This window comes from Grammomys surdaster, unplaced genomic scaffold, assembly GCF_004785775.1.
Source record: "Grammomys surdaster isolate TR1022 unplaced genomic scaffold, NIH_TR_1.0 126391, whole genome shotgun sequence".
NCBI lineage: Eukaryota > Metazoa > Chordata > Mammalia > Rodentia > Muridae > Grammomys > Grammomys surdaster.
Genome location: NW_021621185.1, coordinates 7,217,655 through 7,230,683, shown reverse-complemented (window position 1 = coordinate 7,230,683; position 13,029 = coordinate 7,217,655). Strand labels below are relative to the sequence as shown.

General features: G+C 45.0%; 1 long non-coding RNA gene across 1 annotated transcript; it reads right to left on the bottom strand.

The window, feature by feature from the left end:
• Positions 1-2,502: 2,502 nt before the first annotated feature.
• Positions 2,503-10,048, bottom strand: LOC114614449. Its single transcript, XR_003710333.1, has 4 exons — positions 9,897-10,048; positions 7,856-7,933; positions 5,355-5,482; positions 2,503-3,499 (listed from the first exon to the last, which is right to left on the bottom strand). It is a non-coding gene; the product is annotated as an uncharacterized LOC114614449 (long non-coding RNA).
• Positions 10,049-13,029: the final 2,981 nt, after the last annotated feature.

Here is a 13,029-nt window from a genome sequence, read left to right as displayed (position 1 = left end):
CCCCGGTCTGAAAGAAGGAGAAAAGGGCCATCATTGGAGGGGCTTTCACCGCCAAATTGTGGACCAGCCCGGCAAGGTCAAAGGTTTGAGACCGCGGGAGACCAAGGTAATGATGATGTCATGAGAAATCTCAAGTACATGGTTATTGATATGCATCAGTGGTCAGCCAACTGCCCCACGCCTGCTGCCGGGAGTAGCACAGGCGGCGGCGACGACAGCGGCGGCAGCGGTGGCGACGACGGCAGCAGCAGCTTTGCAACAATCCCTATATTCTCAATCAACATTTCATCCACTAGCACTACCGACTGTTCCTTGAAAAGCAACCCGCGGCCTTTTACCTCCTCGGCGCTAGTGTAGATCGCTCTAATATCCAAAGACTGGAGAAAATCTCTCTCTAAGGACAGATAAAAGCATTTCAGTCTGGGGAACTTCTTTGCCTCCATTTCTCTTCTGGCAGATTGCATAGGCAGGCAGATGGAAGGCACTTTACTATTGCTTAAAGCAGGGCCTCGCTTTCTGGGGCTGGGAATCAGCTCTGTTATTTCTCAGTGAGTCGATGTGTGGTTACATTGACAATTTGCTTTGGTGTTATGTTTTTAATGGCTTCACAGCTCAGTCATGTTTTGTATCTGTGTACCGTGGAGATAGGGCAGCAGATTTTGTTCTGTAAGTTCAAACTGCATGATCTAAGCAGTGAAGCTTCTTTATATGTTTTAATGATTTGCATATATAAGGCGTGTGGGTTTGCATGCAGCACAGGTAAACATTGCAGCAGTAGTTTCAATGTTGTACACAAGTCTGCTGTAGCAAAAATGCTGAGCCTTTGTCTACTGTTTTAAACATCAATTTCACACTGGACAATAATGCACTAGACTTGCTTATAAAATTAGGACAAGAGTATTGTCTCCTGAACATGCAGATCCGACACTTGGATGGGAAGGGAGGGGGGCTACCACACCTCTGTTGCCCCACCCACTCATTCTTCTATCTAGAAGCAGAAGGTCATTTCATTCATTAATTAACTTCATTCATTGCCTTAGAAGCTTTTAAAGTGTGACTTTAAGATCACTTCAAAGAGTCCTTTTTTCTGTTCCTTTAAAATATAATATAATATAGATAATCTGTCTAGGACATCTAACATCTAATATCTGACATTCAAATACCTCATGACAATTCATTCATGGTAATCTACATGAGAAGCATTTTCTCTGTGGGTAAACATTATGGATTATTATTCAAATTACTAATTATTTTTAGCAATGTTGCTTTTCTTTAAGTTGCATGGTAAGCATTATAAATTCTAACTGTGCATTGCCCACATCACCAGTGCTCCACAATGTTCTCGATTCCATAATGTGTGGATTTTCCCCAGTGCCTAAAACACTTTTAGATTTACATTTTTTGGAACATACATTTTTTTCTCAGTAATTCACTAATTTATTCATTTAAGACATGAATAAGAACCTGCTTATTCAATCACACACAGAACCCAAAAGTATAAACCCTACAGAGACTGACAAGGTTTTATAAAAAAATGCTAGAAAAAAATCTCCAATGAAGAGTTTAAACGTAATATCACACCAGGTAAGGCTTATGGCTTAGTAACAGAGCTGGCCGATTTGTCCCTAGACTAATTTGTTTACTTTTATGGTGAGCATTCTTTAACTGGCTACTGAGAAAGGGCTGGGATGTAGAAAGAACTTGTGTATATTTCTTATCAAATTATGAACCAGAAGTCAGAAATAAAATGCACATGGACACTGCAAGCCAATCCTAAAAACATGTTCATGGATTTTTTGTTCCTTCTTAAAACCATATGGTCACAGCATAAACAACTCACTGAAGCGCATGCCACTTCTGACATCATGTAAAAATACTAATGAGCTTTGCAGCTTGGAAGATTAAAAAGCACCATGGCCTTGCTTTCCAAGAACTAACAGCAGAATCATTAATGATTTGGCTTGTATTACACAAAGTAAGCATGTGATCTGATATAGTCAACTGTGAAAGTCAAAGCCCAAGAAATCAAAAATGGTTTCACAATATCTCTTTGCTTCATGTGTAGCTAGGTGCGAGAGAGTAAGTTACATATATATCTCTATGTGTTGGGGGGATGTTATTATCCTCATATTTTCTGAGTATGAAAATTATGATGACTCTATTCCCATACTTAACAACAAAATGTATTTAGAAACAGTAACTACAATGAGTTTACACACTGCATATCTGAAGACTTCTCCCACTAGAATCTATAGAAGATGCTGTAGTAAATACCACAGTCTTAGGGGAACACTAGTCATGCCAACTTACTACAGGACTGGTCTCCATGCTTGGTATTCATCATGGAAACTCCAATGAGTGAAATGAGCCAAGATCAGGATTATGGCTAGCCGTTCATTAGCCATGTAGTCAATTAAACATTCCACTTCCCTATCAACCTCTCAGGTTCACAGAGGAAAATTAAATATACTGAGATTTAACATTGAGTGCCTCCTTATTTATAATATTGGCAAGGTTTATAACATGATTTATCATATGTATTATTATATACACCCCACAGTACCTTACAATTACATATGCCTCAAGGAGTCCTAGCGACGTCATGTGTAAAGAGCATATCTTAGTAACTACACTTTAAACTTAGATTTTTAGCTGAGCTACAGAATATCTACTTGAAAATCAGCATAGTGAAGGATATAGTGAATTCAAGAGACCTGACTGCTTTTTCCTCTAACAAATTCTCACTAGTAAATAGTAGATTAGCATGTGGTTGTCGTGCTTGCTTTTGAATCTTTTATTGGTCTCCAAATTGCTGAAACATGACTTGAAACATCCTGGTTTACTTGGGAATAAAACAGTCTCTCTTGGTTTAAAGTAAAAGTTATGGTTTTCCTCATATCTGGGTCAGAATTATGCTATTAATTAATTCATATACACTTGGTTTATGACCGATATTTAGAATATCTTTGAATCCTATACACATTAATGCAGAATGAATGCATAAAGAACTGACCAAACATCAACTCACTTGAATTATTTGGTTTGTAAGAATTACAAGTGTGCAAATTGTAATCTACAGTCAATACTACTATTGTCTTATTTTTTTAAACAATTTCGTTTACATCAATGTCCATGGTCCAAGTGATGAACTCAACTGGCTTTCATTATAGTAAAAATATCTTACCCTTCTTTCTAAATATGAGCTTCTTTCTTATAGGCTATTGTAGGCTTTATTTATATTATGTTCTATGCACATACATATATGTATACATTACATACATACAAAGGCTCCAACAGAAGAAATAACTGTACAAACTGAAACTTAGATGTATCTGGAATTCTATCTGCTGCAAAAGAAATGTGAGAGACTGATGACCTGACTTCCAGTAAACAATATTCTATTTTTGTTTTGAACATCAGATTTTGTCAAACAAAAAATTTTAAATTACCTTTGTTTGATTGAATAGGCTGTTCATTTTATGCTTCTTTGAAGTCTCATCTGAAAAATAGGCAATAAAACAAATGATCATAATATATATATATCTATATCTATCTATATATATATATCATTAAATAGGGATAGGACTTAATTTAAAGGGTCACAATTCCTGTTGTGTATTTTTTAATGCCAATAGAGTATATAAAACACCAGTACTGTGTATCTAGGGCCTTAGCACCTACAGGGTTAAATATGTTAATTTGCATTTAAATGGAGACATGCATGATAATGGGAATGCAAAATATGCAGGATCTAGAGGGGTTTGGGAAATTAATTTTTCTTTCTCCTTTTATTTTTAGCTTGGAAAGAAGAGAGACTTAAGAAACATTAGGGATTTGAACCTTGTAACCTCCTGTACAAAAGAGAAGAGAGAGCCCCACCATGCAAGGATTTTAAGTCTGGAACAAAGTCTTGTTTTCTAAATGTTTAAGGGACTGAATTTCTTGGCCTTTCAGACAATGAGAATCCCAGGATAAATGTCTAATCCATTAGAAAGATGCAAATAGTTTACTGTAAGGCTACAGCACAGTGAGATGTGCATTCATATCTATGGCTCCTGATTGGCTCTTTCCTTCAGTAAATCAATGAATAATGTAAAACCTGATTGCTGTAAAGTGGTGGATTTTAAAACCCTTCCCCCACACCCCAGGATCCAATATTAGGAAGTCTTACATACTCCCGAAAATAGGTTGAGTTTTTTTAAAAATGATTTTTTGATGCTTACTATTATTTTGGACCGGAGGGGTGGAGCTGTTGTTTTGCAAAATGAAAGTATTGCACCGGTTCAATTATGCAGACTACAGTGGCTTGTTCCTACCAGCGCCCTAGTTACTGGTGTCAAGGTGGAGAGGAAGGGTGGTGGGCAGGTGTGAGCGCCAGGAGAGAAAACGATCTGACTCCATCCTTGTTGGCCCAAGACAGCCACAGCTTTAACCCCTTACCCCCACCCCACGGCCGTGGCCATGACTTGACAGGGCCTGGGGTCTAACTTCTGATCAATTCCACTGAATTGCCCTGACCTCTCTAGACAGTGTTCTATTCAAGCACAGCCCGCACATTTGCAAGAGAAAAACGCGGCAGATCATAATGAAAAAGAAAGAAAGAAAGAAAAAAAGCTAGGTACTCCTCTTTCAGGATTTTCTGCAGATAGTTCCTACCACCGAAAGAGGTCTTGCCTTCTGTTGGTTTGGGGCTCTTAAGCAAGAGCTTCGCTCCGATTCCAGAGGCATCTGAAATTGAATAGCTCCAAGTCCCCGATAACTAACCACGAAGGTCGCATCTCGGTTAAAGCTAAACTTGGGGTAACCCTATAAAGCAGTCTCTCACCTCCAAAATCCAAAAAGAGGAAGAAAGAAAAGGTAGTGGGGGAGGAGAATCTACCAGATGCAGTGAGCAATTTTACGTAAGTTTTCCACCAGAATCTAATCAGACGGTGGGTTCAATGCCAGGTAACTGAAACTTTGGGGCGAATTAAAGATAGCATGTTATTCAAAATGAGAATACAGAATTTAAAAAACGCAATACCTAATTTCACTTAGCACGGCATCTAAGAGAAGAACGTCCCTCCACCAATACCATAAATTTACCTACATTTTTTTTCCCTGTGCGAGTGTTTCCTGATATCTTTCTATGATTAGGGGTCAGCCCAAAGGATAATTAACAGTCCTGGCTCGGACAACTCACGAGTTCAACAGGTTTGGCATTGGAGACAGACAATCAATTAGCTGAAGCAAAGCCCCGGACTGGCCCTCGGAGCGGCCCTCGCCAGGTTCTTGTGGGTGCCCGACATTCACCGGCACTGCGGGCCTGGCGCAGCCGGGCGAGCTTGCAGCCTTCACGCCACCAAGATACTCACTTGATCTGTCTGCGCCAGGCAGTGTTGGTCCCAAATCCAGCCGGACGGAAATCGAGGAGCCAGGCAGAGGACAAGATCCAGTCACAGCAGAACGTGGCCACAGCACACAAACAGGCTTCTTTAGGCGTCTTCAAAAAAGAAGGGGAAAAAAATTTTTTTTGAGACCAGTCTTCTCTTAGTACATTTAAAACTGCCGCTCAGTTCCACACGGTGGGCGATTCTTCCTTGATTGCGTCTAAAATAGTTTGTGCCGCTCTTCTCTTCTGAGGGAGAGAAAAGGGCGCTAAAGACCAAGGAGGGGGAAAAAAAGCCAACTTTGCCCCCCACTCCAAGCACTTGCTCCCTGCGCCTCGGAGTGCAGAGTGAAGTGGTGTGTGAGGCTCGGCAAGTTTTTGGGGGGGCTGTCCAAGGTCTAGTCCAGCCCCCTCTGCCGAGGAGGACGTGCTCTGAAACTCAACCAATTTCCCCACTGCTTTTGTTACTGATGAACTGAAGCCCTATTGTTCATCCATTGCCACGGTCTTTCTCAGTCCCCACAGTACGTTCTGCGTTGCCAGAGATAATGAATTTGCACCCAAACCTCTCATAGTCCCCTCCTGACAGACGGAACAAATTAGAAATGTCTCGTCTGAAGAAGGGCAATAGCTACATTTTTCAATTGTAGGATGCAAAGCACACATTTCTTTGGAAACTTATTTTGCCTCTTCTACCTTTTATTTTCTTCTTTTTTCTCTTACCCCAGCTTTTCTACTCTAGGTTTGTTAAAAATATTTTTTTTTTTAAAAAAAAGAATCCCAGTCTTGTTTTTCCAGTGCTCCATTTTATTAACTTGTGGGCTTTTCTTCCTTCCTTCCTTCCTTCCTTCCTTCCTTCCTTCCTTCCTTCCTTTCTTCCTTTCCCCTTTTCTTTCCTTCCTTTAAGGGTTCCCTTTGCAATATTATTTACAAACTTGGAGAATGACCTTTTGACTTTTTTTTGTTAAAGAAAGGTCCTTTAGTTCAAGTCCCCTCCCCCTTCTGATTATTAATGTGTTTTGCTAAAGACACGGAATACATTATATGGATTTGTCTTCTCTAAACTACAGTTTTATTCAAAAGGTACCTAAGACACGCGTGTTAAAGGTTGAGAAGGAAGGAAAAGCTGGTGTGTGTGTGTTTGTGTGTGTGTGTGTGCCAGAGAGAGGCTAAGATGTGGGAGGAGGGGCTGAAGTGTGTAGAGGGGAAGGTGGGGACTTTCAGGGAAGGTGGGTATCCTGCAACCCCAGCAGGAGGCTGTCAGGGGTGCGGGCGCGGAGGGGGAGGGGGAGGCGGTGCAGGAATCTGTCCCGAGGAGGGCGGTCTGCTCCCTAGGGCCTATTTGCGCGCCCGGAGCAGGAGCAGCCTCCGCTGGCTACCCTGGAGCCCGGGGCTGGAGTTGGAGCCTGCTCGCGTGCGAGCCAGGCGGAGGAGGGGGTGGCGCTCGGTAAAAACTCGACGACCCTCAGTATGTAAATACGGCCCAGGGAGGAGAAGGAAAGCCGTCCTGAGAGCGGCGGGCGCGCAGCCCCCGGCTTTCCCGCCAAGTGCAGCCCGAGGCCAGCCAGCCAAGCCTGTCCTTGGCGGGAGGGTCCCCGCCCGCCGCGCGCGCCCCCGGCCTCCGTGCACACGCACGGCCACGCGCACGCGCGCACGCACGGACACCCGCGCACACTCCCCTCCCAGGCGTGCGGCCCAGTCGCCGCGAGCAGGTCAGGAAAACAAAGCTGGGACTGCGAGGTGGGAGCAGCCGCCGCCGCCTGGGGACGCGGACCCCTCGGCCTCTGGCGCCCCTTCCTAGCCGCCGGTGGTTTCGTGCCCCTAACTCTGCAACGGCCGAGAACCAACCCCTCGCGGTGGCAAGGGCAGGCGGGGGCGGCTCGGCTCTGGGAGGTGCCGGCGACCCCCGCCCGGTGCGCGGGCACAGGCGTGCGGGCGCGCGGGGACGGGGAGCCTGCAGGCCTCCCCGCTGAGTCTCCCAGCGCCGCTCCCCGCTCGCCGAGGCGGCTGAGCCCTTAGAAGAAAACACCAGGCCCCTAATCCGAGCCGCAGCCGAGGGGATGGCTACCACCTCAAGTCCCCTTCTGCAGACAATGCGATCGGAAAGGCCTAGCAGTTCAAGGGAAGCCGGTTCAGGTTTATCTCTTCAAAGGGGAAACTCGAGCCTCAGTCTTGGCCGGATATGTCCCCAGAGTTGGCCATGCAAAGACTGGTCGCAGTCTCAAGTCGCCTCCCTCTGTGCTGACCAGTCTAAGCACCCCTCCAACACACACACATACACACACATCACACACACACCACAGACACGCACACACACACATCACACACCACACACACACACACACACACACACACACGCATGTCACTCCTACTACAGTAAATTTTCCGCCCCTGGCACTGCTGCTAATGAAGCTGACACGCATAATTTGCTCATAGGTAAACAGGTACCAAAAAGAGAAGCCCTCGCCGTTTGGTTGGGCAATTTACCTGTCCCTACTGGGAACGTGTGTAGCATATCGTGTTTTAGGAATGCTTTGCTGGTGTCTGTTGTCTCCCTCTCCTCTTCTTGTGGAGACAAGAAAAAAAAAATGTCCCATTGTCAATCTTCTTACTGACAAGCGACCCAAGCGTTGTTCTAAAACGCTTGGGATTCGTTTATTTTGTTATCTGTTGTTTTCGGTTTGTTGTTTTAGATGTGTATTTGTTTCTTTTCTTTTCTATTTTCTTTCTTTCTCCCCCACCCCAGGGAGAGGGAAAAAAAAGAATCTGTATTTGGTGGGGCTGAAGGAGCAGAACCAGAGCCTGCGTACGTGGCGGGAAGGCTGGCTAGGCTGGCAACTGCCGCGGGGCAGAAACCAGGCAGCGGCAAGTCCTCCCCTGGGGCTGATAGGGGAGCCCTTGGCAGCTCAGGCTGGGGCTCGGCCACCGAAAATACAGCCACACACGCTTTCGGGCTCCACCGGCTGCCGCTCCGTGTTTTCCCCCATCCCGGCTTCACGTTCAAGGTTTAGCTGCGAGGTCACGTCCATTGACGTCAGCTCCCTGTCTCCCTCTACGTCCGGCTACATTTACATACATCAAGGAAATTAGGGCATTAAAAAAATATGCAAATCCTGCACGAAGAGGAGCCGGTGCATTCCTGGAGCGATCGCCTTTTATTGAAGCTTTTAATTAAAGGGGCCAGTTGGCTAGCCCCTGAAACAACCGCCAAAATTCCCCAAAAGAGAAAAATAAACGCTGTAGCCTTCGGAAACGGTTGTTTCGGCTCCTGTTCTGTGGGCGGCTGAGGACCGCGGGCTGCCCTGCTCCGAGAACAGGTTAGAAGAGGCAGCTCCAGCCCATGCATAATCAGGGCTCCGCGGCGCCTCCATTCTCCTCCTCCTCCTCCTCCTCCTCCTCCTCCTCCTCCTCCTCCTCCTCCTCCACCATCACCTTTCCTCATGCTCCTGCTCCAACTCCCCTTGGGTCCAGCGTGTATTATTTTTAATACTGATGCATATTTAAAGATATATTTGCATTTTTAAAAAAATTCCTTGAAATTTTCTGGTTCTACAATTTTGTTGATTCCCCTCCCCCTCGTTTTTTCTTCCTATTTTATTATGTCTATCTGTCTCTGTTGTCCGTTTTCTCTGTCTTCTTTTCTGTTTTCTTTTTGGCTAGTGTCTGCTGCTATCTCTGTCCACACAGTTGCCTCCCTTCTGTTTACTTAAGATTACAAATATGCATATGTGTTATGTATCCAATGCCAACTGGGGAACATCCTAGTTTGATCATAAAAGAAATACATTCCTTTTTGTCTTTCTTTACATACCCCTTCATTGACTATAATGCCTGCTGTTTTGAGGCTCAAAGTTTGATTGTCTGATTAACTTCATATTAGGAGAAACATAGGTTGGAGCCAATATATTTGAGAAAAGTATGTGTGAGTGAAGGGATTCCAAAGATTACTAAAGAATTGTGCTTATTAGCTGAGAGAATGCGATATTCACTACCTATTGCTTTCTGACGTTTCTTGAAAACAAAAATCTATTTTAAAATGTGTAGACACAGCAATGGATAGCCATCTGCAAGGAAGACATTTTCAACCATGTTGTATGTTGTATCATGTCTGCTGCATTTAAAATGTACTGTTTTATTTTATCCGTATATAGATGGAAGCACAGCATCTCTGTTGCACAGCATGCTTAATTCCACACTTTGAAGTGAAACCACACAGACAAAACAGCTGACTATATTAAAGCAGGCGATGTGCCTTAAAATATACAGGCCTTGACATGGATTTCAAGCAATAGTAATCTTGTTTATAGGATATGATTTTCCTTCTTGGCAATATAGCTATGCAGCACAAGGACTATTGAATATATGTATATTTAAATTACATATTAACATTCCCTAAAGCTATCATGTAAAAAGGACAATCCATAATTGCATAACCACAAAGAACAGAAAATGTGCACACATGCAGCTTTTTCAATTAAACAAGTCCGAGTACATGCACAGGTAATTAGGTTTCTTATGAATGACTTACCTGCACAGATACTCAAGGCAAGACTCAGCCCTCCCCAACGGCTTGTGTGTATAAATATTCACATCTCTTTCCTCCCATTTCAAACCTACAGCTGTATGCCATCTTTCCTGTTGGAGTCTCTAGCATCCATTTTCAGCACCCGTGATTCTTATGGCATTTTCCAACCTTACCTCTGGCTATAGTTTTTCCAAGCCTACACGAAAGTGCTCATATGATATGTCACCCAATAAAAAGTGGTCAGATGGCTATGCGTAAAACATTAAAAAATGGAAACACATCCACCCTCCAGGTTCACCCTTGCCTTGCCATATATAGCAAGATTATGTTTCTTGAGGTGAAATTTCAGCACATTTTATGAATAATTGCAGAATTCCTCAATTGGTTACAGAATTCCGGTTGGGGTGGGGGAACCTGGCCGAATGAATCAATTCAGCAGGCTGAATGTCTGAGTTTGGCTGCAATTCAATTGTGCGTGGCTGTTTATTCTTGCCTGGGCTCTGGCACGTACCTGCCCGCTTTTATAAAGGATCAGGACAAACACACTGGCCACGTTGTAGGGCGTAGAGTGTCGGTGCATGTATTCAGATGGAAGTAGCAAAGAATGTGGATCGTACTGCTGCAGGAGCATGCATGTTTGTACAAATGCATGTGCACGCGCGCTGTGTGGCAAGGGACAGAGAGAGGTACACCTCTTATCTCTGATCTCTCTGTAATCTTTTCTGTTTCTAATCTCCCTCATTGGAGTCACCCTCGCTGCGGTGTGCACACTATGGCTTACCCCGAGGGCCCTTGGCTTGGTGGCTTCCTGGCTCCTTGGGTGCTGCGGTGGAGGGTGGGTAGCGCCGCTGCCGCCGCTGCTGCGGGTCCCGGTGCTCTGTCCCAGCACAGCAGCAGAGCGCGCGGTGTCAGAGCCCCCTCCCTCCCGCCCTCAACCCCATCCTCTCCTCCCTTCCCCTCCCCTCTGTGCCTCCCTCCACCCCACCCCCCTTCCGCCCCGCATTACCATATGGAGGCCGAGTCCCTGCGAATCACAGCAGCAGCGGGCGGTATTTGAATAAGCCCCGCAACCCTAGGCGGACCCCAACTCCTCCACTAGCAGCGTGCTCTGCACCTAGGGCCACCACGCTGGTCTCTAACCTGGGAGCTACGGACAACTCCCTAAAGTCCCTAATGCGTGTAGGGGAGAGGGCCAGATTAAGGTGCGGGACTTCGCACTTGCTATTTTCATATTAACTTGACTGGTAGAATCAGACAATAAATTATACACGAAAGAGAGCGGCAGAGAGAGAGAGAGAGAGAGAGAGAGAGAGAGAGAGAGAGAGAGAGAGAGAGAGGCGAGAAGCAGAAGGGAGGGAAAGTGGGAGAGGCGCTATAGAGGGAGGAAGGAAGACAGAAGCAAGAAAGAGTGGAAAATGAAAGAGTTGTGTGAAACGGAAAACTAGACAGGATGAGACTCGAAAATATAAAAATATACGAATCTGAGCATTTCAAGCTAAAAATACTATCTCATCGAACTTCACAACCTCCAATTAAAAACGTGTGCGTCCTACCCCAACCCCAGACATGAATCTGCTCCCTTGATCAGAAAAAAAATTTTTAAACTGTGTAAAAGACATACGACTTTAAAGAAAGGAGCTGATTTTATGAAGCATAGCAAGGGACATGGCACTTAATAAAGATATTTACGAACTCTTGCTAAAAGTCAGCCTCTCTGTGAATACGCAGCCTCTTGCGCTGCGGGTCCTGAAATGAAAAGGCCTCAGTCTTGACACCAGAACAAAATTATTCCAACATACTGGGGACTTAGATGAGATTTTTCCCCCTATCTGCTAGTTTTATATTTGTTAGGGTTTTCCTCTCTACGAATGTTTACGTTTTACACAAAACCCCAGCACTATACGTCTTTTTTTTTTCAATCACATAGCAGTCTCTTCATTGAAGACATTATTTTAGAGTCAAATTACATGGAGAGCTAGTTCTATTTCCACACTACCTCTTGCATCTGCACAAGATTGTGAATTTAGAGTGATTCTTACCATCTTCCCTTGGCACCTTTTAACCAGAGAAGTTAGTTATCTATGCAAAAAAATCCTAATCTCAATAAAAATCTCCAGCCATCTATAGGATGTAACCATTGTAAATGTATCTCGTGGAATCTGCAAGCCAAATCCACCCATACACACACACACACACACACACACACACACACACACACAAAAAGAACGCCTCTGATTAATAATCGCTTACGCGGCAGATTGAGCCAAAGACAGGGGGCTGCAGAACGCCAGAGAAAGGGAAAGGATTTTCAAATTTTAGTACAGATTCCAAAGATGAGCTAACCCTATCCAATGGAGATTAGTACTTAGTAAGTAATGCTTTGGGGAGGACGGCGGGGAAGACGAGTGTAGTTCAAAATTTCCTTTCTTTTGGGCCAGAGCAAAGGGAGGCCAACGCAATCGCACCGACATTCTCCATACAGGCGTCTGGGTAAGACCATAGGTAACTCAAAGTCCAGGCCTAGCATCCTAGCATGCTCTCTCTCTCTCTCTCTCTCTCTCTCTCTCTCTCTCTCTCTCTCTCCTTCCCTCCCTCTCTCTTTCCTTATCTTTTGAGATTAGAGTATTAAAACTCTTTTTGTGCGCGGTTCCCGCGAAGCTAGAGTTTGAACCTCTTGTTTATTTTTATTTTCAACGTCGAAGTAAAATCGTGTCTGCATTCCTTAATTTAGGGTTTTATCAGGGTGCTCCCGATAGCCCCGGATGGCTCCCTAGGCTTGTGAGGAGAAAGGAGGGAGCAGGTGAAGCGGGCTTTCAGCTTATTCCATCAGGGCGGCCTTTGGGCCCCACCAAATTCGTCTCTCCTTTCTCTCTCTCCATAGGCCGACCAATGTTGCTGTGGTCGCGGTCAGGAAGACTAGGGCAGTGGTTCTAGAAGCAAAATGGGAGCTGCTGCATCCTCAGAGCTCAAAGGAGTCTAGGAAATCACCCGGGCCAGAAAACTGAGTGGTGCTAGGGGCCAACGTCGGGCTCCAGGCTCCTGCCTACAGGGAAACAGCGACACCTACTGGCCCCTTGAGCACCTAGCTTGAGTCGTCGGGGCGGCCCCTGGCCTGGGAGAACCGGCATTCTCTGGA